General features: G+C 35.1%; 1 protein-coding gene across 6 annotated transcripts in view; it reads left to right on the forward strand.

The window, feature by feature from the left end:
* LOC139980476 (nitric oxide synthase-like protein) overlaps window positions 1-27043 on the forward strand; it is a 269723-nt gene that overhangs the window by 79700 nt on the left and 162980 nt on the right. For 5 of the 6 annotated variants that reach the window (XM_071992098.1, XM_071992100.1, XM_071992102.1 and 2 more), the window contains exon 3: window positions 24782-24920. The gene's annotated coding sequence lies outside the window, so the exon portion shown is untranslated. Of the gene's footprint in view, window positions 1-14972; window positions 15347-24781; window positions 24921-27043 lie in introns of those variants that run through there. The other variant, XM_071992099.1, reaches the window with a different exon arrangement.

Here is a 27043-nt window from a genome sequence, read left to right on the forward strand (position 1 = left end):
ATTTCTCGAAGGGGAGATGTGAGGTGACGGGGGAGGAGGCGGGGGAGGAGGAGGGGAGGAGGAGGGCGAGGGGAGGGTCAGGGGAGGAGAAGGGGGATCATGAGGAGGGTTAGGAGAGGGTGATTCAAGTATCGTTAGATATCAACATTATAACCGAAAATAACGATAATTAATAACCAAAACAAAAATAGAAAACTTCGATAAGATAAAACAACGCATGCGCGCAAAGTTTCCTTAAACATTTATCCATAAAGACTTATATACCATACCTAGTTATGATTAACATTATCTGTTTGAATATTTTTTTTACTCATATGGAAAACGTTTATCTTTTTTTATATATAGATCGATACAAGTTTTAAGATCAAAAGGAAATTTAAGGTCTGTATCCCTTCTAAACAGATTTTCTTTCATCTTCTTCCGCTTAAATTCTTAACTTTCCCTGGAGGCGTATCAATGATCTATGCATATATAATGTCAGAATACTGCTTCTTTGAGATACACCTTGATCTCAATTTTTTCACAGTAACCATAAGTATATATGTTTGTGTCGTCACACAAATAAATGCTCATTTACATTATTTTGTCTCAGTGAAAATTCGGCAATAAACTTTTTTTCTTCTTCTGTGAAATTGGAAAAGCTTGATATGTCAATGATCTGTGGAAGATGAATTCAAAGAGATGTGAAAGAAGTTAATTTCATAATTTTTGTTTTGTTGCTTCACAATAGGTAAAACCCGCAATGAAATTTCTTTTCTATGGGCTAGGTGTTGATTTGAAAATTCGGAACGGTAGAAAGTAAACTAAGTATTATTCGATCTGGCAACACCAGCAAAAAAGTCTCGTCGTCATGGTAATGGCTTAATAGGCGTTTACCCGCATAGCCATCCGTTTTTGTTTTGTTTTTCTTATCGCTTAGAAATAAATTTGGAAATACGGAAACGTGGAATGTGAAACTTTATCATTCCATCTGGCAACACATGGAAAAGCGACGTCGTCATGGTAATGGCTTTTATAAGTGTCTTTTCCTTTTAAAATGTAAAAATCGTTTATCCAGAGAGGAAGTTAATAAGTTTACCAAAAACAAAATGCATGTTCACGAAACCTTGAGTTTATGTATTGTAAGCTAATTACCCATTCAAAACTTACAATGTCACATTCAGAGGGAAATCCACCGCAAATTTCAAATGTTTTCTCAACTGCATGTAATTTGTCTAACATAACATTGCATAACAAATACACTCCATTTCCTAGCGAAAACTACAAAAAAAGTTTTATCTGTTAAAAATTTGTTGAACTTCAAAATCTACATTTCTAAACTTAGAAACAATATATTGAGATTTTGAACCAATATGTTGTCGTTCTGTAACTGTCACACTGTCACGGGAGAGTTGAATCAGTCACAAGGGAATTTGCAGGGTCGGCAGAAGGTCAATGAGGTACGAATTTATCGTATGAGTTCTCCCCCCCCCCCCCAACCACGAAACCTCATTTTAACGCTTTTATTTTGTAAAGGATTTGAGGTTCTTTATACCAAGGATTATTACTATATATGGTTTGTCAATGTTTGAATTTGTGTCATACTTCTCTTCATTAATCCTCTTAATATATACTTTTTCTGTTAAAAGGTTAACTTGAATAAGACATAAGGGGATTAGCAGAAAGTCGATGAGGTATAAATTTTATTCAGAGAAGGATTGAGGAGGTGTGGAGGTGAGGGGTATATAGAACGAGCGTAAAGATTTGACCCACTTTTCCAACAAAAACATATCCCTTATTCTTCTTCTGAAGGAAATCTAAAAATGCAATGAACTGGAAGGGTGCACATATATATATATAACGCCAAGTTTTACATATATATGGTGTAAATTTATTTGAGTTATGCAAGCAATTATTTATAAGTTGATGCACTATCCATTTCATCTTTTTGTTTTTATAGTTGTTGTATGTTATTTAGGTTGATATTGATGCAGACATCAATACAATATCTTTCCGTATCGTCGGGTCTATCATCTTGCTGAGCCTCGAGATGATAACTTGTCTCACTTCTGCCTAATTTAGGTAAAATGTCTGATTTATTCGACAAATGGACAACATGATCAAGCTTGGCAGATACAAGGTCGTACCTTAGGATATCGTTTATATGTATATAGGTCTGTGGGTTAAACGAAAGCATATTTCTAGTTCTTACCTTGTTATATGAACGATACGTTTTGCCCTTTGAAGTCTCTGAAAAAGTTTCCGTCCAAATAGTGCATCATAATCCAATCATTAGATGAGTTAAGTTATATAGCTTAACTAATCAAGTTTATCATGTATATGTACATTATACAGACAATTTATAGAAGGCTCGCGAAATGGGGTGTTTTGTTTTGGGATTCTGGAAGGTCAAAATTAACAAAAGGACCTGGGCGATAAGCTTGTTTGAAAATCGAGAAGAATTGGTAATTTCTAGATGAACCTTGTTTTTTTCCCCGAGTTTTGTCATAGTTGGAAGACTTTATGGTGATGTAGTTTAACTCAATTTGCCTTGGTTTAGTACAGTTTGGTGAAAGGAAGCGATCAATCACAAATTGTTATTACTGATAAAAAGTCTCGTCTAATTCTATATATTAAAAAGTCACTCTAGCTGATTTTAATTTCCCATCATCCTTTCAGAATATGTGATCAATTTGGAATGGAGTTAACTTAAAGGAAACCAATCTAAATAATAAGGACACGTGTAAAACAAAAAAATATGTATCTATGTTGCATATTAGTAATGGTAGTTTTTGATATTCGTGCCATCTGTTGTTGGTGGAAAATATCGATATCCTCCCGCCCCCCCCCCCCCCAAATGCAATCGAATATAAGATTGAGACTTTCAGGCTATATACAAATTTAATGATCATGCCGAGCAAAAAAATATTAATCAAAAGGAAAATGAAATTCCACTTTAAACATGTTGTATACAAATCGATTGTAAATTCAAGCAGTGGAAAGATCACGTGAGATACACGCAGAGAATATAGCGACATGCCACAAAAGGCCCCCAGTTAGTCGTAAATATACACAGAGAAAGTATATTACTAATCTCTAGATGTTAAACATTGTAAATGTAATCATCCCACAGGTTGCCTTTAAGGAGATGATTGAATGAAGTGCAAGCTTCTTATGACGCCTTGCAACGTGACATATTTTGCGATATACCAAACCACTCACTCTACAAATTCAGCATGTCAGTGTGCCTGATGCAATAGGTTTACGACAAGAATTCAGCACATTTCCTTTTTTTTTCCCTTTCTGAATTACGTTTTTAGCATTAATGAATGAAACTCTCTTGGTTTTAGTCACCAGTCCCTGGATATTATATACTAATTTCAACTTCCTTATATATATACTCGTCTTGACAATCTGCTGTGCTCTTTAATTTGTAACGTTTCACCCTCCTCTAATTGATGACAATCGTACTATGCCAAAAGCAGTGGCACATCGCAACATCAGGTATAGTACTGAAGCCAAAACCAAAGGGGCATCTCTCTAAATTGAACTTGAAATCTTTCGTCATTGTCTTTGACGCGCTGCGTTGCAATAGAGTAATCATCGGTATATTTGTCTAATGTACGCCGATTCGCTCACGATCGGACAAACTTAAGTTAACATGACACGCCACGTGATATTTTGACTTGCTCTAAGTCGTTTTCTCGAGATGTTTGTTTCCTCCGGAGGCTATTATCTTTGCGGTAATAAAAGGTTATATTTAGAGGAATACAGATGATGTGGAACTTTGGGGCCGTGTCACCATCACACCTGTTGATCATTGATGAAAAAGGAGCTATGAATCGCTCAGGTCTCTGTAAAACTACAAATTAAAAACGTGACGGCAAAATTCTACTATAGGATAAAAAATCCTACTGTAGAATATATATTCACCGTGTGATGCAAAGCACGGCTGTATATATAAAACCTATTCACATAGCACGCTGCCGTATGGTAGATACGCAATCTCCATCTGATGAAGATGAAATATGAACTAGTCGAAAAGCTATACATGGTTGGATGTTTCATAGAATGGAAATTTCGTGGGCGACTATGGGATCATTGCGACGTGGGGGCGGGGGGGGGGGGGTGCTGGGATGATGTAGATCGGTGAGGTGGTGGAAGGGGTAAAACAGATGATGTTTTCCGAAATTCAGAATAAATAACTTGATTTGAGGGAAATTACAAGTTGCAGAATTCCTTTCACATCTTATAATTTTTTGAGAGGATACAATTGACACAACATGCACAATATACACAATGTGCGCAATTGACACAATATAAAACATACAATGATCATTGATATCTATATACTTTAATTCTTTTGTTTTATAACTATGTATTGTTCTCCTCAAATATGTAAACAACGTCAACAATTTCATTCTGCTATATTTTGTCCCAAGGATTTTGTATAGTCACAATGTTTTGTTTTGAAACGATTTTTTTTTACATTATTACTTAATCTTCTGTTAAAAGCATTTAATTAAAATTGAATTCAATTTGAATTGTCGTGTTTTTTATGCTTTTTTTAGATTCAATTTATTCGTTAGTTTGACATCATTAATGTTGGAGTTATCAAAGCTTATCCGATACTCGGAAACTTGGCATGGTCTTGTCACTATATATACCCGACCATCATTTCAATTTTCATGTAGGGATGTAATATAATATAAGTATTGAAGGGAAGCTGCACAGCATGAAATTAAAGTGTAAACTATACTTATCTGTTGAGATTCTTAACTATAAATGAATCGGACTATAACGAGGTGTATTTTAGTCATCTGAATTCTACGACTCAAGCCGGAGGTGTAAACACAGGCAGTTGCTTTTAAAGTAAACAATTTGAGTTCATATTGATAGCTTTTTTCGATGCCATATTCGGTACTGGAAAATACCAGCACAATAAAGCTTAAATATGTCAAAGTTGTTTATACAGGTACAGAGTCACTTGATTTAAATGTCGAGTCGATTAGAGTTCTAAGCAGTGATTTTCCTTTCTGACTCGAGTCGAGTCATTGACTTGAGTCATTCTATTATCTCTATAGGGGAGAAAACAAAGTTAGCAAACTTGTTCGAGAGAATGAGGTTATGACTCTATATACAACACTAACATAAGTTTCATTTTGAGTAGGTCTATAATACGTCGAAACATTCACAGTTTTTCAAGTTGAGTTCGATAACATTGATGAAGATTATAATGTAAAGAAATTTGAGTGACAACAAATCGAAAAGTGGAATGGATTTATTTTAAACTATATACTCGCCCATTACGTAATCCTGATTTAGTGACTAACATCACCGAGTAGATGTTAGGTAGTATGTGTGCAATCGCAACCTTATTTTGAGTTATAATATTCTGCTTGCTTGGTTAAACTTGACGACAAAGCTACAAAAAAACGGTTTTTAGTTGTTTCAAGGAAATATTCCTGTTGTTACAGTTATGTCTAACAGAGCATGGGTGTCTATATACTATATCGTGTACATAACATGTGAAGTTCCTCTATCATTCTCCTGCACTATATAGTCAGGCCTTCAATTTGATCGATAAACGGGTTCAAGAAGGGATATGGTGTCGCTATAGGTTCCTTTGTTTCCTTAGCTATATATAGTTTCTCGCCAGCACCCGATACACACAGAGAACACAGTTACTATACTGTAAATCTTAAAGTTTTGTACCAAAGTAAAAAACTGGATCGTGCTATAAATCGGTAGCATGTGGTATTAGGAATACTGTAAGAAGTACATGGATATCTGTAATCCCAACAAACCCATGCAGTTGTTGGGATTTGTTGGGATTATAACATATCCTCGGTTCTTACTGTAATCCTTATAGCACCGTGCTACCAATGTATCATATGTATATCAGCACGATCCAGTTTTTAATGTTGTATAAGGTTTCAGATTAGCAGTATAGTTACTGTAATCTCTGTGTGAATCGGCTGTTCTCGTTCTCGTACAGTATAATAGTAATGTATATAACTTTACTTTTAAAATGCTCAGATATACACATGCAGTACACATTTTAGTTCCTGTTCTGTTTCTTGGCTAAGATCCTGTTATCACGTGTCATCAGTACACAATAGACCCCTCACCAACCATTTGATCTGATTAATATGTGTATTATCTTTTTACCTTTCCAATGGACTCGTGATATTCACGTGACGATAACACTGTGATAATCATAAGGTTACAGTCTCGATGTAAGGGGACTGGGGTTAAGAGTGGGTCAAGTGGTTTATAGGTTCCGTGCCCAGACTCTCTCATGGGTATGCTGTTCTTAAAATTTAATTTGTTGTATGTTCGGCAACCGATGTTCAGTATATTTCTCGTCAACAATAAGGAAATTCTATATTCCCTTCGCTTCATGTGTTTCGTCCTTATTTTCTGCATCCCTTATCACAATAATTTATATCAAATTCCCCTTACCTCTTTATTTTGAATGAAATGGTTTTGGTTTTCAACGAAAGCTATCCATCTTAAAATAACATACTAATTCTACCTTAAACAACATTCATTGATCTGCAAAAGAAAATCATCTTTTAATAATACCTGATCGACCTTTTGAAATTTAAAGTTTGTTTACTTTAAAATTTGGACATGTTTGGATTAAAAGAATAAATACAAAGATCGGACTATAGCGATGAGGAAACTGTTCTTCTCCCTCGTTGATCACTGACTACAATTATAGCTTATAAAAGGTTAATTTATGTTCATACATCAACCTTGTGTGTATGTGAAGAGTTCAGCTCACGACCCTGCAAGCTCCCAAAAGTAAATTTAGTAAAAAACAAAAGAAGTTACTCATAGGAAGCGACGTAATTAGTCATCATAATTATGACTGAATTTGTGCACGTGGCATATACTGATTAAGCTCTTCCGGAATTTGCAGACATTTCGCATTTTAAAGGAGCTTTCCATTCTGAAAAATAACGTCGAAATTATTTCGCTTCATAACCGAGTCACTTAAGTTATAGAACCAGTGGAGACTTTTACGAGAACTATATGAAATATAATTGCTTCTCTTAAAAGAAGAAGAAGAAGAAGAAAAGCTTATTTACTGATGAGTGGTAAATTAGTGTTATCATTTTGAAGGCCATAACAGCTTTCGCCCCGAATTTTACATGCAAAATATAGACAAGGTTATTGGTTAATTTGTTTGAATATATATATATATATAGTATATGGAGTTATATATGTAGCCTGCGTTTTCATGTTATGTTGTGAAATGTGACGGGTTTGCTTCGATTTTATAGACATTAGTTGTGGCATATAATGCGAGGAATTTATGAATAATATGTTACAAATTTCTGTTCAAATGGGGTTTTGTGTGTGTCCAGTGTGCGTGTTTGAAGCGAGCGACCATTATTACGTTGTCAACCCTAACTAGCTACTTTAAACGAACCCATTGCTTTCGTGTAAAGATGCGTCTTTATAATGCAATTTCTTCCGTTTTTAATCTAATTATGGTTTCTAGGAACCGCGCACTTTCATAATCATAATTTCACAGTGGTTTGTTTGTGGTTCCAAACTTTATTCAATTAATAACTCCACGGAACACATTATTGTAGGCGATATTGGCCTTGACTCAAAGTAAATTACCAACTTTATTCAGGAAGTATGAAAATAAATAAATAAATGAAGAGGGGAACGATAGGAAGATGTAAATGCAAACAAAAATGAATGGTTGACAATATTTTGTCACCTATAAATGTTATATTAATATTGTGAGGAATTTATCCACAAAGAAAAATTAAAAATATGACAGGTTTATACCGGTTAAACTATTCCGGCAACAATTACCTCAAACTGCTTTTTCATTTTTTAATCATCAACATATCGATTTTGTGTTTTCTTGTTCCTTTTGGTGTTTAGTTCATAGAGATCGGATTTCTCTCATATTTGCAAGATGAAGCACAAAAAACTCTGCCTCTCTTCTTATATCTTAGAGATAATATTAATAGCAAAATGGACTCATAAATCAATGTTGAACTTTATGGTAACGAGGAGTCTAACAAAAAAATGAAATGAAAGAAAGGAAAACTATAAGAAAAAGAAATATGCTGGACAGATTTTGACGAAGACAAAAAGTGAATATAAACTAAAGTGTTTCATCGAGTATGTTTACAAACAATACATCTGTATCTTTAAAGGGACATGCTGCAGCTTAAAACTGAAAATGTCGGCAAGAATGAAACTGCTGAATATGTATATATATTAAATACCTCTCATTAACGGAGCAGTTTGCTGCAGTCGTTTATATTTTGTTTCTTTCATTCTTGTTTGTTTCTTGTTATTTGCCGGCAGTCACAAATTATGCGTCACCAGGAGTCAGCTTTAATCAACCGGTTTATTTACACCGGTTCGGAAACGGAGCGCCGCTGGGTTCGAAAAGCCAAACGCGCGCCGCAAATTTGACATAATGCCGACGGTCCCAATTTTTTTTTCTCTTGGTCGCGAAAGGCCCGTATCCAGATTGGGGGAGTGAGACTTCCAAGTGAAGGGAGAGGTTTTGGGTTGTACCCCAGGTATAAAATCAAAGGTTAGACGTCGAAATGATGCAATCTGCGAAATAGGTCTGTAATTAGGTCGAAACGCAAGCTTTTAGTAAAACATACTGTAAATCTTGACAAAAATCCCCCACACTATACCATACCATACCATTCCATCCCATCCCAGCCACCCCCCCCCCCTCTTTGCGCACATGACCGGTGCAGACTAATTTCTCTATATTTGGCACCTACAAAATTTCACAATTTACAGGATACAAATATTGCCACCCTCCATAAACTATTGCTGACCCCTTTCCCCCGTCGTATCCCCAACCTCCCCCACTAGGAATTCCTTGTTACTGGCCCACCCGAGCGCCTACGATTGGATCACTAAGACGATATAGTAATTCATGCCCCAGTTCACCCCTGGGCACGACCTATTACTGACTGAGAAAATATATCTGCCTTCAAATGAAGTCGGTGTACTTATTTATATAGATTATAGTATATATAAGATTTGTCACATTGAAGGGAAACGATGAAATATGGTTTAACTTCCTGTTTTATAAATGTCAATTCTACGGCCCCCTTTAAATCAAGACACGTTTGAAATAATGACACGTTATTTAGCTAGAAATATTTACATGTAGCCTATGCTACACATTTATATATATAGATGTATATATAGATATATACAGTGAAAGCTATACGTAGTATAGATATACATGCCTGGCAAACATTGTTAATCGCAACAGTGTATATACGGAACCTATCGTATTCTTCAAGTGTATAGCTATATACAACTATAGTGTTTCTGTATTTTAGCATCAGTCTCATTCGTTCATCTGATTGAGTGTAGCTGTGATATTAAAAGATAGCTTTTGATGTACGAGCATGTATAAGAAGATACTCTCAACTTAGAAAGTAGACGGTTTCGAGAGGACGGCGTGTGCAGGGTTTCGAAGCTGTCTTGGAAATGTTTGTATTCGCTTCGTCAGTCGGATTCCTGTCGTATTGCACAATAACTGAATACCAAAGTTGAGAAGACAATCAACAAAAATATAACATAAACCATTGTCATTGTCAATGTTAATTTTCATGTTTCTGTACTATATGGTTCTAGTTTCCAAACTAAATAAATGGGTAGGCAGGAGTGGGGTGGTGGGGGAGGGGGGGGGGGGGTAGGGGGTAGGGAGAGGGGAAGGGGAGTGGTGCGAAGAAGTATGATTCCTGCAGGTTTCTAGAGGGTTTTCATCCAGTGATAGCCCAGGCATGCGCCAGTAGATGACTTGAGAGCAAATCGTTTGGCCTAGAAAGGTTTTTTGGTTCACACGAGGTATATCATTGTATGTATTTTTACTCAGAGTGTCACGTCATGATGGTTTTTTATTGTTCAAGATTTGAGCTGAAGACTTGTCACGTGGTGTAATGTGATCTGTGAAATGCTACCAATAACCAATTCCCTGACAACCTTAGAAAAAAAGTTTTTGTCTTAGACTATTGTCAAGGTGAATTATGAAGGTCACTATACTAAAGGGTATAGGTGAATCATAACAACTTTAAGCTATCTAAGTCACTAAAATAGCACGATATGATCGATAAAATTGATATCAAATCGGAAATATTGAAAATAGCAAACATCTGAATCTCAAGGCTAATGATATTCTCAGGATAAGTAAGTACATTTAATTTGTCACGTTCCGATACCACGTGACGTTCGAAAGCAGCGTTATTTCCATATTTTATTTAAATATAGATTGAATATGTAAATCTTGCGTTAGGAATCTAACTACGCAGACTGATATGTACTTTGCTTTCTCGCTTACCTGTCTCCCCACCACCTCAGCACTCTATCTTCTCAACCGTGACTTATGAGTAAATTCGAACATTACTTTCTGAGGCATCGACCCTCACTGATCACCATGATTTGTGTGCTTCTCAACAAAACGAGACCATTATTGAAAAGTTTTTTTTATTTTTAAATTTTATAATCAGTTAAGCTATGCTATATTACATTAGCCATTTAATCACACCCTCCCTGATCTCACAGTATAAACTGGATGGTATAAGCAATAAATTATATTGACAATGTGGCTTCGGACTAGAAAAAAATAAGTCGAATTGAAGTAAAAAAATAAGTCTTTACAATGCCGCCTTTTTTCCTCTGCAGTAACCGTTAATTTCGTTAATTTATCATTCAATTATTTTGTATAATTCTTATTCCTGGAATAAAATACCAACGTCAAAGATATTTCAATAACAGACTGAATAACATTTCGGAGAATTGAAATAGAGAATTAATGTTTATATTGACACCACATAGACTGCTGCAATAAACTTAATGATAATCACTGTAATGAAATGCGTAGAAATTTGAATGCAAATATGCTAATAATATACATATTTTCTTTTCTTTCGAGAAGACGTAATTGCAAAATCAAACTCTTTAATCTTTTTCTGCCTATTCAAAATGGACTGTCTCTCTGGAAACATATATAGTTTACAAGATTACAAAATAAGGTTATTATAATTAAAATTTCGTTTCAAAAACTAATCTTCTGATCTTCGTTCGAGTCTTGGATTTAAATTTGTGTATCATTATTAATTAAAAATAAATGTATTATTAATTTTGCCTTCTATATTGGCTTCGAAGGATAGTGTAAGTCCTCGCCCTCACGTGACATCCATTTTAATGATATATGCAACAGTATAGCGTGGATATACTTTTGTCATTTGTGTGGAATCTTCTAAATGCGATTTTATTCAAAGGATATTCTGGAGACTAAAGTTAATTCTTAGTAAACTTGCAAAAACACGACCCGCATCGTCAGATACAAAAACAAAACACATCCTAAAAGCATTTTGTATCGCGAAGACAGGACTCCCTTTTTTTAAGGGGGGGGGGGTTAAATTTGGTGACATTTTGTCAATGCATCTGGCAAACAGCAAAACGACTGATGCCATCAGGGCAATTCAGTTGAGAATATCTTTTTTTTTGCTTTATTATATATTTCAATCATTCAATCCAGCAGGGTAAAATAATAATTCTTTACACTTGGAAAGATTTGCTTTTAAGTATAAAGAACATCGACAACTAAGCAAACATTCCAAATCCATAAGGTTTTCAACGATAAAGCAACATGTAAAATAATATAGGCTATGTCAAACTTTTGAATGATCATTTACTCGAATGACGTGACAGAGCCACTTACTACTGTGAGTCACTCCTCGGAAGAATCCGACGGTTTTAGACAGTCAAACTCGGTTACAATTCAAACAACCATATCTCAAGTTATGGATTAGTTATTGAGATGGGAATTTCATTATAAGTCTCATTTGAATATCCATAAAATGTTCCTTTCCCTCTTCGCAAAACAAACCTAAGCTCAGCCAAGAAAGAAGGTTACATAATTTCCTTATCAGTCAATCAATCAGTCAATCGATAATCGCACAACTGTCAGACTTCTTTTAGCTGTTTCTCTCTCAACATTCTTGGAATATTTCTCATTTGCATATCCGTATAAAAAAAAATCGATTAAATTGATAAAAAAAAAAATGATTTGATCGAAACACCATATTGAAAAGTGCATCATACCTTTTCAAATGAATACTTATACATTAACACCAATAACATAATTAATGCATTAATCTTTCCAACTTGTTCGATTGTAGGATGAATATCAAGTGACATCAAATGCTTTCAACTTATTAGCAAGGAAGTATACAAAAAAATGAAGGAAAGTGGAAGATTAATATAAAGACCACTTAAATATACTGTATCCTCGATACAGATACTCGGAATCTATATGCTGCACAGATATACGCATTGAAACTCTTTAATTAAAAATTTCGAGGGCAAAGAATGTCTCTATTAGCACCTCCGAAAACAAAATAGATTGATAGCTCACATAACATTAACAGTATATAGGCCATCATAATGTATTCCTTCAGTGCCGATGAAACACATTTACCTTTACCTACTTTTTGGGGCGTCGGGTGTGGGGGGGGGTGGGTGATGGGGAGTGGGAAAATGCATGGAGTCACCAACAATATACTGTTATATAAAAATACTACGCTATAATGTCTCCATATATACTTGGGTCCAGTCATAGTATCTGTGCAACACAGCATATGTTAAGTGTTACATTAGTGAGATTGACAAAGAAGATGACTTTGTACTGATTTCGTATACTCCTATTTTACCATATAGAGTTTTGTACTGGTTCTCTCACTGATTTGTACTCATTGACTTTTACTCGAGGCATTTTGTATATCTAGTGGAGGTACTAATGCAGGATTAAGTACCTATTGGTACTTGAATGCAGGATTAAGTACCTAGGTACTAATGTAGGATTAAGTATATTGGTAATTAAGTACCTATGTACTAATGCAGGATTAAGTACCTATAGGTACTAATGCAGGATTAAGTACCTATAGGTACTAATACAGGATTAATTACCTATTAAGTACTAATGCAGGATTAAGTACCTATTAAGTACCCGTATTCATAATCAACTGACCGTACACTCATGATGTCTTATTAATCTCGGTTTTATCCAACCTCAAAGTTGATTTTCTCTGCTTTCACTGGCGCCCGTATGCTGGCGTACCCTCACTGTAACTTAAGTCAGATAACACACAACTCTTTATCATACAACGTGTTAAGCGGGTATGCAAGTCACTAATACAAGTCACTGCAAGTCACTAAACAGGTATACAAGCCACTAGTGCCGACCGGCGACAGTCCATCAAAAAGGTATGGTCGTTATGGGATACAACCAATGGAATATACTTCCACACAGAGGACTTGAGTGCCAGGTCGGACCCAGACACTTCTTTGTTTTTACTTATTAAGTATTTTTGAAAATTAGAAATACATTAGTCTACATCTAATATTTCACTGTGCCCTCCACATCTTCAGGGCCCCCTAATTAACCCTGCACTCAGGGGCCCATATGGCACTCTAACCCACCCTCTTACCGGGCCTACTTCCGTACACTAGTACCGACTCTGGTCACACAAGCTATAACGCCTTTAATGTTATATCTGTCATATTATTAACATTTCAATCAGATATATTAATTTATTAATCGGATCTCTGTCTTTCGTCTTCCATAGACTATATACATCTGTTTTATTTTTCCTTCACCAGTTTGATTCTTCCGTGCATTAATGAACACCCCATTACAGTAACGCGCAAATTAAACTTCAATACTTTTTATAAATCAGTCTGAAAAACATGATCACGGCTGAGAATATATAATTGTTTATCATCATAATACGAAAAAACAGGTTAACAACGACATAATTCATGTCGAGGAGAGATCCCAATAGAAATTTATAGCCTTAAGACTTAATTTTTTTTGTCTTTCGCGGGCGGTGTATGGTTTTCCTTGAGCTTCTGTAGAATGGTGCTGTACAGAGAATTATATACATACAGCTCCGTAAACCACCACCCAAAATGACGTAGACACAGGTTTTGTGCATGTATCAGTATAATACAAACACATAGTCTCAACTCCCAATAAATAACCACCTTCCTGGTTTTGAAAGCCAGATGACGTCACAAAAATGACTTTTTAAAAAAGGTATTGCAGGAAAAAATTGGTAAACAAAATCTATATAAATATGTACTAGAGATTGCGGCTGTCATTATGTAGCGAATTTTGATTTACGAATATTATTCTGCCCCCATGAAAGGCAAAACAGTTAAAAAACAATCAAACACCAAAAAAAATGAAATATTAACCCGTAATTACAACTTTTTTGTATGTAATATAGGCCTGCACATATGTATGTCTATGACTTTTTGCCCTTCGGCCATTCTGTTTGCCAAGATGCAGACCAAAGAGTGAGAAAGAGAGAGGGAAAAAAAATCAACTTTGAATGATCTCAGGCCTCCGTTCAGTGATATAAGGCCCGGTAATAATTCTCAACTTTTCAATACTGAACAAGGACTCTTTGCACGAAATATACGGTTGCAGTTTTACCTTTTCCTACATGCAGAGAAAACTACGACATGACAGCCATTGTATACTTGAAAATTTCTTCCATTAATTAAGCTTTTCCCAGAATTAATCCACAAGTGTTGGTGTATCAACATCGCATTCAGGACGCACAAAAATTATCCATCCCAACAAACTTTTATTCCAGTCCATTCGTTATGTCTTCTTTTTGATAAAAACTAAAGGAGGAGAGATGATGAAATTATTGTCAGTATTTGGTAGCAAATTATACATATAGTATATATATATATATATACATACAGTGTATGTACGCGTGAATGTACATGGTGGCATGCAAGTAACGTGCAGCAATAAGCATGCAGTAATGAAAAGAAAAGTAGGCGTGGTATCGTCTCCTGGTTCATTATAGTCTCCTATTTTTAGCCTCACGCACAGCCGGCTCCCGCAGTTTTTTTTCGCTCGTATATCTTTTTCAACTTTGGATGAATTGCGGCAGCTTAGGCCGGAGTAGGAACGCAATTTTTTTGTGTCTGTGGTAGATGACTCCGCGACTGGTAAGCATGTATTAAACAGAAAACGTATAAGGGTAAAAAAAAAGAAGAAGAAGCTGGTTTAAAAAAAAAACGAGTCGGAGAGAGGCCCATGGAAACTGTATAACGAGGATTCAATGGCTTATTCCAGTTCATATTGTGATGTGTAATATACCAGCTAATTCAGGAATACCAGAGTGAGGTTAACACATAACCAACTGTTTTCTATATGAGATCACAAAACTGTGTGATAAGAACTGGTATCGCAATATCTCAACCTGTTGTATATTCAAATGCATGGATTCGAGGATTAATCATAGAAAAAAATTCTTTGCTACAACAGGTTGGTACATTTATGTTATTTTACTTTCTTTATGTATTGGTATATTATGTTTTTACTACTCGATTGTGTATCAAGTTCAATGAATTTATATTTTAATTGAATAACTTACACTTCTCGTTTGAAAGTTTTATTTTAGTGATTAAAAGTTTTAGACTAAAATCTGATAGGTTGCTTGTATATGGAAACGTGGAATAATTAAAGGTCTTTCGTACATAATTTCGTATTTAAGCTTGAAAACCAAAAATATACAAAGATAAAGATGTTTTAACGTTGTTTCCGTTGCAAATATTTAGAGATCATTTGGGCTTTCCGCAGGAACGTTTTAAGATCATTAAATGTTTTTGGTTGTTTTTTATAATTATGTTATTTAACGTAAGAAGGAAATGTCTCAGTGATATGGTAGCATACACATTCACTGTCCCATAATGTGGTCATAATTATACCACACGCATCCTGTGATGTTATATGATTTATTAAATCAATTGCCACTTCGTTCTTTATTAAGTATATAATTTGTCTTATTGCTAAAGTGTTGCACGGACACTCACTGTGAACACGGGAGGTCTACTAATTAGCCGATAAAAAAGTGCCATATATATGTATGTGTACCTATACATATACAGATCTATATAGTTATATATATATATATATAGTTATATATATATATATAAATAAATATATATATTTTTATATATATATACATATACATATCTATATATATATAGTTATATATATAAATATAAATATATATATATTTGTGTACCTATGTATATGTGTACCTATACATATACAGATCTATATATATATATATATATATATATTTATATATATATATATAAATACATATCTATATATATATATAGTTACATATATATATATATATATATATATATATATATATATAAATATAAATTAATATATATTTATATATATATACATATATATATATATACATATACATATATATATATATATATATATATATATATATATATATATATATATATACATATACATAATTATTATTAAGTACTTTATTATAGACTTTTCTCGTCTCTCTATCTCTCTCTCTCTCTTTCGTATAGTTCTATGTGCCATAGCTTCTTCCATAATTACTCTTCACAAATTGTCCGAGCATTACCCATATATGCTATGTGCATTATCTAAATAACGGAACATACATTTTGTTTTTTCAAGAGAAAGATAGAGGGAAGAAATGTCATGATTTATAGGGAGATGACAGAGGGGAAAAATATGCTTTCTAGCAACAAACGGTGACGCCGGTATATAAGGTCTCCTCCTTCCCCCTTCTTATCGAAGGCTAATCTAAATTTAGGGTGTGTTTCAATAAATGTAGCGTTGATTGCTGGAGCCTCCGAGTTTCCAAGATGATGACGTCACATTCGAACTATTATCACGTGATTTATGATCGGAAAAGTATATATCAAACATGAAGCAAAGGGTTACAAACAACTAGTGAAAGTGTGCATGTATGTCAGGATGTGTGTATGTAGGTATGTGTGTTCGTATATATATATATATATATATGTGTATGTATGTTTATGTATATATATAGCCTATATATATATATAAAAATATATATATATACATATATAGCCTATATATAGCCTATATATAGATATATATAGGCTACATATAGATATATATAGGCCTATATTATACAAATATTATACAAAATTAAGTTTTTTGTATATTATGGTTAACCTTTCATATTTTCATTGGTACAAAAGTGAGCATAAATGCTAATATATTGTGTTCTTTTTAACTTATATCATAATTTTATACGTGAGCCGCAAAATTCTAAACAGTGCACTTATATTTATTCACCTGAACCTGTTTGACCTATAACGACTATAGTTGTGTTCCAATGGCCAATAGTCATTCAACCACAGAACACGTCTGGTTTCCACATATAATAAAGAGGACATTCATTTCTGGTAAACTTATTAAGTATACCATCATGTCCCCAGATAAAGTGTATAATTATCTTATTATAATATCATGTGACCGCTTTCTGAAAAGCACGTTTCGCCCCGTAGGTCGTACATAATGTTAGGCTGTGGTTCACCTGTTGTGTAAGCGTTCAAGGAGAACAGTTGAGCTATCAACGCACTCAACCCAACCTGCCCAACTTGCCCAACTTGCCCAACTGAACAACGTACATGGTAAAAGTGATCAAACCATGATACCTTCATTTAAATAATCTAATTATTTATTTAATGCATTATAGAAGCATTGAACAAATCTGCTAATGACATCACATAGCCACCAGTGCTGGAAAGTTGAATTGCTTTTGGTATTCATTATCTTGTCTGGTTACAAAAGAGGTGATGTTTGTAGATATTGTTTTTTACAAGAACATGCTAAATATTAGCTACTAACGACATGTTAGACTGGAATTTGTGAAAAGAAAGCAGAAAAACAAAACAAAAGCAAAAGACAAAGGAAACAATTAAACTATTTGACTTTTCTTGTTGACTTCATGACATCAGAAATCGACTCAAGTATTTACTATTTAAGCTTGTCATAGGAAATAAGATGTAAAAGCTGCGATCGATTGCAAACAGTCAATGATAAAATGTCATACTTGTTTTCGCAACAGTTTTTCATAAAGGAAGGTTCTTCACACACAATAACGATAACGATACGTCTCAATTTACTTGTTGAGACATTCATATTGACAAAAAAGACACGTCAGAAAGAGATGGTTAAAATTAAGGCTTACACATTTGTGTGCAACATGTCACGTTGTTATACTTCTTCATCTTAATGTTACATTATACATAAGAAAAACGAAACCATGTTCACAATGATATAGGACTTTAACGATTGAGAAATGTCGAATGTTCCTTTTGAATAATTAAAGAGAAAGGGTACCAAGGGGGGCAACGGATCATGACAGCTTTTGCTCAACATTTTGCGCCTCCTCTTGTACAGCCTATACGTCACGCCAACGAGTAGAGATGTACATATCGCAAAGAGGGGTGTATAGCTATAAGCCTAGCATAAAATTTGCATATAAGAATCGGGCTGACGTTCGTTCTATATGTTATCAATTAACCTGCTGAATCGAGCTAACAGCTTGTTGCACCATTTATAGGGTATGTGAGAGTAATAACTACACGGAGGCAGACTTTGAGTCGAGTAAAGCAGCATGCGCACGAGTACAAAAAAATGCGTACGATTGCAGCGAGTATACCAGTCCTAGTAAGCACGAGTACTTATTCTCGCTCTCAGGCGCGTAGCCAAGGGGGGCGAAGGGGGAAACCGCCCCCCCCCCTTGAGCATGTTTTTTTTTATGATATCGCTAGTAGTTTCAAAATAAAAAAAATGCTTGGATGCAACTTGCAAGGCCTGGGAAGTGCCATTACCAGCGATCTGGGAGGCACTTTCGGCCAAAATTATTCTTGGACGCTTCGCGCCAACTTATGGTGGCGCTTCGCTTAGATAGTTTGCATACAGACTTCGCCCCTCCCTTGGCAAATTTCTCGCTAAGGCCCTGCTCGCACTAGTAAATATTTATACTAGATTTCTGAAATACTCATGGGGTTTCGAGTACGTGTATGTATGAGTACACGTTCAAATCTATGAAGGAGAGCGCGAGTACAACCGAATAGGTATGAGTACCTAACGAGTACTATACTCACTGCACGGTCAGCCGAGAGTTCACATGGAAACATCGTACTAGTAAAACTTCAGTGAATCTAATAAACGTGTGGAATATTGTTACGAAACAACTCCACTCGACGTTTTAAGGAGAAATTTGCACTTAGTAAAAAGTTCACATGTATAGACATTTTTAAATGCAATTAATAGTTTGGCTTATACACGAAGAAATGCAATTATAACTAGACATTGCGCTATTCAAAACTCTATCACAAAATTACAGTGTATAATTTAGAAACAATTGTGCTTAAGTTGGAAGTATATACCCGTTGGCCAGTTTTATTAGACACTGTCCCTCAAATCAAGTTGTCTTTAAACAAATGGTTGATATCGCAATGCTCTCCTTCCTATCGAACGAATACTTCTGGAATAAAATGAATAATTCGTAAACCAAAAAAAAACAGTTTACCATTTTTGTAAGATAAGAACTATCGGTATATAAAACTGTTGTTTTTTTGTTTTTAATAACTAATAAAAACACATTATTTTGTCACTCGATATGTTTTTTTTGGGGGGGGGGGATACAGACTTAAGCTCGACATGTCAATTCCGATCTCCCTATTTTTTCCTCTACTACAAAATGACGGAATCAGATCAAAAAATACGAAATATTTATTAGGCAAAAACACAACAAAACAAAACACACACACATAAACAATGTTTCTGTGAGCAACGTGAATAAATAATTTCCCCCTTGATTGACTCGGCATTTTGGTATTTTTTAACTAAAGTTTGAAGTTCTGCTATGAAGTCATGAATATTCATATCCAAGTCTGTTCTCGTCGTGTTGTACAGCTTCTCTTTGTTTTATTCTTTTCCATGCGTTTTGCACAATGACGTGTAATATTACTCCATGCTGTAATTCCATCTGATAAGTATAAAAGCCTTTTTGGAGACAGGGAAATAAATATAGTGATGAAAAAATCCTATGACAAAATAGAATAAATAATTACCATTTTTCGCGCCCAACACGATCTTCAGCTATATGATATATAAAATGCTGCGTCGATAGGTCTGCATTGTATATAAACGACAATCGACTTAAAAAAACAACATGCGTAGGGTATATAGGTTACACTAACGCTTTTATAGAAATTGAAATGGCTCTCTAGCTTCAACTCGTCGGTTGCTAGGGTCATGCGACATTGATTGTAACTCAAGTATATAATTAATTAGGAAAAGTAGTGGAAGCCAATTTGATAATGACGTATTTTGAAACTGGTTTAACACTTTGTAAAACATTGCTTTGAGATCAGCTCTAGTTTTATGACGTTAAAATTTGAACAAATATCGTAAAATCGAGATCAAAAGTTGTTTTTCGCATGATTTCAAGATCACTGGTCATTCATTCGTTCACCTCGATTTAATATAGCCGTGAGTCAAATCGTGAAGTTAGATGCATTTCACCGCACTCATGATGAAGCTGAAATGAAAGTAAAATGGATGCTTTCATTTCATTAATTGCATTACATACTTTTTAAAGGCAGGGTAGAAACAGTTTGTTAGTTAACCACATAGACTTTTTTTTCATAATGCTCCTTATCTTTTTGGCAATAAAGATGGGGTAAAACTTTTTTTGTTGAAAGTAAAAGATAAAAGAAAGAATTGGATATAGTTATATTAATTTAAGAGGTAAGAAACTGCACTTAGACTTATTAACCTAACGGGTTAATCAAACACATATATAAACATAATGAACCACATTATGTTAAGCAGCTCGACATTATTACATGCACATATCCACATGCAGCTGTACAGCCAGTATACTTACCTTATGAATTATATCATGTGATTGAGTTTTATCAAACGATGCGATTGTTGACTATGTGACGTCATGTCCATATGAGGATCACGAAAGTAGCGGTTCTTCACCTTTAATAAAGATGCAGGCAGTAACCATGGTTACTGATGATTTCATTTCATATTACAAGTGCCGACAACAATGAATTTGTTTCTCATGAATATTAATGTAGGTTGTTTTATCATGACTTTATAGACACTACGACAGCAGTGGCTTGACTAGCAATATGTAACTCCATCATTTGTTGATATTCTCGGTTGTAAGGCATCGTGTTTATCATATAAATTATAACTGTAATTATAAGAATGTAATATGTTAAGTCGGGAGATATAGCAAGGCAGCGTTCTTTTAATCATAATTCGTATAGCACACCGTCAAATGGGTCGGAGGACATGTTATAACAAGGGGAATTGGACATTGTAATCCTGTCACCCTGATCACATATTGTTAACCTACCCTGCCGACGATGGGACTGGAAAAAGGCCTAATATTTGAGTTGGTTGTGTTAGAGTGTAGAATATATGAACTTGGTCACCCCCCCCCCCACCCCATACTCAAACATTGTTCTATTGTTATAGGCAACATACAGATAAGTCGTACAGACCACCAATCATTAATATACGTTTATCGTTGATTTTAATATTCCTGCAGACCCGACCGCCATGCATACATAATGTGCTTTCTTTGTGCAGTAATATTGGTCTTTCTATAGTCTTTTTGTTTTCGTTTTATTAAATTAAGCTTGTGCAATATTTTTCAGTTTCGTTTCAGAATGTCCATTTAATGCTATATGTATCATTTCCATATACAGAATAGATATAACAATGCTGAAGTTAAGACCATTGTCACGTGATCACTACAACAATCTCTTAATTTAATCGTTTTAATGAACCCACTTGTATAGTGAAATCGTCTGCATCCGTCAGTGTAACGATTCACCACTGTCCTAAATCGTGTTATATCGGTACCACCAAATTTGAAAGTGGCTAATTGCATCTTTCATGAATACGGTACACTTTGAATATTCATCAGGTGTGACGTCAGGATTTTTGTGGTAGTGGGGGAGGGACCTGTGTATACTCACTTTCGTAAAGGTTCTTAAGATTCTTGTTGAGAGTAAACAGTGGACATTTGTTAAGACTCGTACAATATTTACAACATCATCGCAGTCTCAGTTACACGGATCTAGGCAAGGGTTTTCAACTGTGCATCGCCTGGCGGCAAATACAAGTCGCAAATGCTTCGTAGGTTTATTTTCCTGATCACTTTCAAATCTGCATTTTGCTTTGCATCTACTACAAATCTATAGTGATACTAGAATTACCTTTGGAAGAAAAAAATTCTTTAGTTTCAGTCGACCGGTATGATTAAACCGAGGACGATAAAATAAAGCAAAGACCTGCAAATGAACCAATAATACAACTTACAGTGAATTTGTGGGACACAAAACGTTTCTGTCATTATTGGCTGGCTATAAATATATAGTGGGAATTAGCCAAATGGTTGTAACCAAAAAGATCTCTAACTGTGATATTTCGGTACATAGTGATGCGTTTATATAACATGGATTGGTCCAAAGAGTTGCAAGACACTAACTCGAGACAGTCAGCTATAAAACTGCCAAAGGGCAAGTCTACTTTCATTTGCGTGATTTTTCGAGAAATGTTTTGCTCGAGTATTCAAAATGACAAGAGAAAGTGAAATTTTGGTTGACATATCATGTTTTGACCTTGCGAAATTTCGACGCTATAATCATTCAGTGGGGCGGGGGTGGGGGGACAAGATGATAATTTCATGGGTAAAATATGTTGTGAGATCATTTTGTAACTAGTTAATACTCCATCATGTTATGCAGTGAACGTAATAACTGCAGTAATATAAGGGTTTTAGTGTGGAAGTAATGAATAATTCGTATATTTGCTACCATATGTTATAGATGTCGTAGTTTTTGTTTTTTATCATAGAAAGTTGTGGCAAACATGACTTTTACCATGTTTCAACATGTAGTTTAAAAAAAATAATGAAAATTCAACTGTTACTTGAATGAGTAGTATAGACTTTTGAAAAACAGTATCATCTTAACACCCAGAACAAGCAGAAAACGAAAACGTTTAGTGGTTCCGATGCCTAACTACATATTCATAGCGTGGTAAGCAATATAATATGTTGAATATTCATGAAACTTGTGCACATCAAAATGAAGAGGACTATCTATTGACTTTCTGTTGACTATTGCAAGAACCAAAAGTAATAGCATTAATCTATTCGATTTTCAGCTAACTACCTACCACATCTAATATGCATAAAACACTCCATTCTTACAAACTATTTCTAGCGAATTGCAATGTATAGCTGCACACCCATTATGAATGTTAATGAGATAAGCTTCCATTGTTACATAAACTTGCACCTACTTCCTAGTAAAATCTTCATGCCTAATATATAAAGCTGATTGGGCCTAATGTTCCAAACTTATTGTAATTTGAAGCTTTTATACTTTTAGCCCCGCCCGCTCATTAATATGCATACTACAATCAGCTAAACCAATTGGGATCATCTACTGACCATGGCCAACATATGTACCAAGTATGACATCAATTCGGTATTACCTTCGTGAGGTATCGTGTTTACAAGCATAATCTCGTAGATTTAAACGTAGCCCCTCCCCTACATGAATATTAATGATTCTAATAATGAAATGAACGAAACAACTTCCTGCCAAGATTGAAGAAAATATCGGACATATAATTATGGAGATATTGACGGTTTATGAATATAAAAGTAAGCCCTTCCCACTCATTAATATGCATGACAGCCCCACCAAAACCAGTATGGATCATCTACTGACCATGACCAACATATATACCAAGTATGACATCAATCACACTTTTCCTTCTTGAGATACCGTGTTTACAAGCTATATGTGTCACAACACACACACATACATAAGCCAAAATGACTGCGTATAGGTTCCGATGGATGCCAAAGCATCGCAATCAAATATATCTATTGAATTAACTAATATTCCATAAAAACGTGTGAAATACCCATGAGATGTCAATCATTGTGTGTGTGTGTGTGTGTTTTATTATCATGGGTCTTTCCCTTACCTTTATCAAAGACCCATATCCGAATATAACCCCATACAGACAAACTGACATACAGACAAACATTAGAAAATGATGAACGATCATAGAAACTATAACCAGTCATACAACTAAAATTGTTTAGCCTTTTTTAAATATCAAAAATATTGGACTGATTGGAAACAGGGATGTATCTTCCCAGGCTTGATACAAGTATGTTAGTTATCAGGTCAAAGGTCATCCTCGCATTTTTAGGGTAAAACATTATGTATAACTTCCCGACGAAAACATCACACAAACCGCAAATATGCTTCAACGATAACGAAGTCAAAATTTACATTTAGAATATGACATTTCCCAAACACGACAAGATTTTTCTTAGCTGTTTTTACCTTTCTTTTTTGCGGCCGGGGGGGGGGGGAGGGGGTGTTGGAGTTTTCCTTCGCAATGGTCTCTGCGGTATATAAAGAAAAAGATTGTCGCGCTCGGAGTGGGCATCACATCACGGGTTATTTGTTACATAATCGCCAGTAATAGTTACCCATGGTGTTCAGGTAAACCGCCCAACCACGCCGCTCCATGATTTCTGAGACGATCCCATAGGTCAATATGTATCACGTGGCACCGCCTGTCTCTGATGAGTTTTGAAATCGTATATTCTAACTGACAGTAATATTGTCCTTTGTGAGGGAGGGCTGATTTCTTTTAATTTTGTGGAATAACACCCACAAGGATCACGATACATTTGGAAGTGTTAACAATGTTCTTCCTTTTCCTGTATCGATATCTCTTTCCCTTTCAATATTATTTCTTATTTTGTTTTGACTTATTTTTGTTTTACCCATCTCATTTCTCAAACAGGTGATATCCTATTAGAAACAAAGGAACATCTCGAAGGACGACAAAGGGAGGTATCTTAATACCTTCTTCATTCTTACCGGTCTCATTCGTCCTCCTAAAGATCCCCAAACATTTTGCCCGCCAATAATCAGGATCAAAAGTAAGTTCATATTCACGGTTTCAAGTTTTGTTTTACAATCCTCATGAAAGAGAGAAAATAGTTCTATAATATAGTTATTGTATATTATATTATAGTTATTTAATAAAGATGTATAGGAGGCAAATTTTGACTTAAAATTTGGTCAAGCAGCGGTCATGACTAGCTACTACTTAGTATTATAAAGTCCGGAAGGACTGCCCCCCCCCCACCCCACCACCGCCCTTTACATCCTTCCTATGCTGTCGGTTGAACAATCAAGAAATGTTGTCCACAGAAGTTCCAACATTTCACAAACATCGAAGTTCCTGACCGCTGTCTGACCGCTTATCTATCGCCTCACATTTTAAACTTTTCGTTGCCCACGAAATTGGATATATCAACATGCTAATCTCGCCTGCCAGATTTCAGTTTATATTTTAGAACTAAACACATCTTTATTTCATTAATAAACCATATTCTCACGACATTTCAGAACGAAAACCAAAAACATGTCGATAACCAAAAATATTCCAAAATATTCCCCCCTCTTCAGATGACAATTTTTATTGTCCCTTATTTGACTTCTCATAATTCTTTTTTTTCCCGACTTCTTCATCTTCTTCTTAATCTTATTCTTCTCCTTCTTATTTTGATAACCTCACATCTGAATCGTCCTGCAAATGGTGAAAATTTTTCTGAGTGAGAACAAAAAATCGATCAAACAAATTTCTAAAATTTGGAAAATTGATATGTAATTAGTAGTTTGACATTTAAGACGACGGCGAAGAAGACGAAGTATAAGATCGTTTATTTTTTTATTTATCAGAATTTAAATTTTGCATAATTGATCGATTTTTACCATGGTCTTTTACCAAGAAGTCTTTATGATTTTGACATGAAATACATATGGCTATATAGCTATTCTTTTCTTTACTGAAATAAAATATCACATTATTTCTTTTAAGAACATTACACCATGGGATGGAGAGTATTTTTACCAAATGAAAATATCAAATGGTTTGCTTATGATTTATGGCATGTAATATATATCTGCATTTTTCTTTATCCTTGGGGGGGGGGGGCTGTGATGTGGGGGGGGGGTGGGGCACTTGTCGAGAACGGTTTTTAATGGAAAGAACGACATCCGATACCACAGCATGTAGCTTTAGTTTCTACAAGCTATTAATGCACAACTTAACAAGCTATATAAATGGTATATAAATGGTAATAATATATGCATAAATTATATTAGATACATGCTGAGATGTTATCGGTAAGTGGTGAAGGCAAGATAAACACAGGAGCTTGATTAAAAAGGGGTTTCTGGAATGCTTCTCAAATTTCGCATTAAGAGATGAGTGGATTCGAGTTTTCAGCGATTTGGAACCGATTCAGTTCTATTTTGAATTGATTTCGTAGGCGACAATAACTGTAATTGCTATATATGCTAATGCATGGACGTATCGAGGTTGGGGTAGAAAACTTGACAGTATATATGCGTCGGTATAGGCGTTGGCGTGCGCATGATTTGAAAGCTGGGGGATGGGGTGCAAATTCAGCCCCCCCCCCCCGCCTCGACTGAATTAGATATAGGGGCCTGAACCTTTAGGGAAACACCAGAGAAAAAGCAAGGATTTTATAAAGGTGGGGTGGCCAGTGAATCGGAGGGTCTGGGGGACCTCCCACAGGGAAAACAAATACAAATTTAGACTCCGGATGGTGCATTCTAAGGCATGTTTAGACTATACGTTAAGTCTGTATAAGTAGATTTAAAACGCAAGATACGTGTGGTAATGATAACTAATAAAAGAATGTAAAATTCCCCTGATTGATTTAGGTATAGGCTTCTGAAACTTTATATGAAGCTCAGAGGCGGCGAATCAAGTATTATAAAGTAGGTATGCTGCCGCCCTGTGGTCATTGAAACCGATTCCCCATGTATTTGGATCTGTGGGTCGTGCCCCAGAAAAACAAATTAAAAAAATACAAGTCCTTTTTTAAGATTTGATGCACTGCAAGATATATATTGTCCAAATGCTAAATTTCTTAGACAAACCCAAAGAGCCGCCGATTTCATCGGACAGTTTCACTTACCGTCCATATTATAAGGGCATTTCTAATATAGAAATGACTATATTTAAGTT

The sequence above is a fragment of the Apostichopus japonicus genome, chromosome 15, assembly GCF_037975245.1.
Source record: "Apostichopus japonicus isolate 1M-3 chromosome 15, ASM3797524v1, whole genome shotgun sequence".
NCBI classification, from domain to species: Eukaryota; Metazoa; Echinodermata; class Holothuroidea; order Aspidochirotida; family Stichopodidae; genus Apostichopus; species Apostichopus japonicus.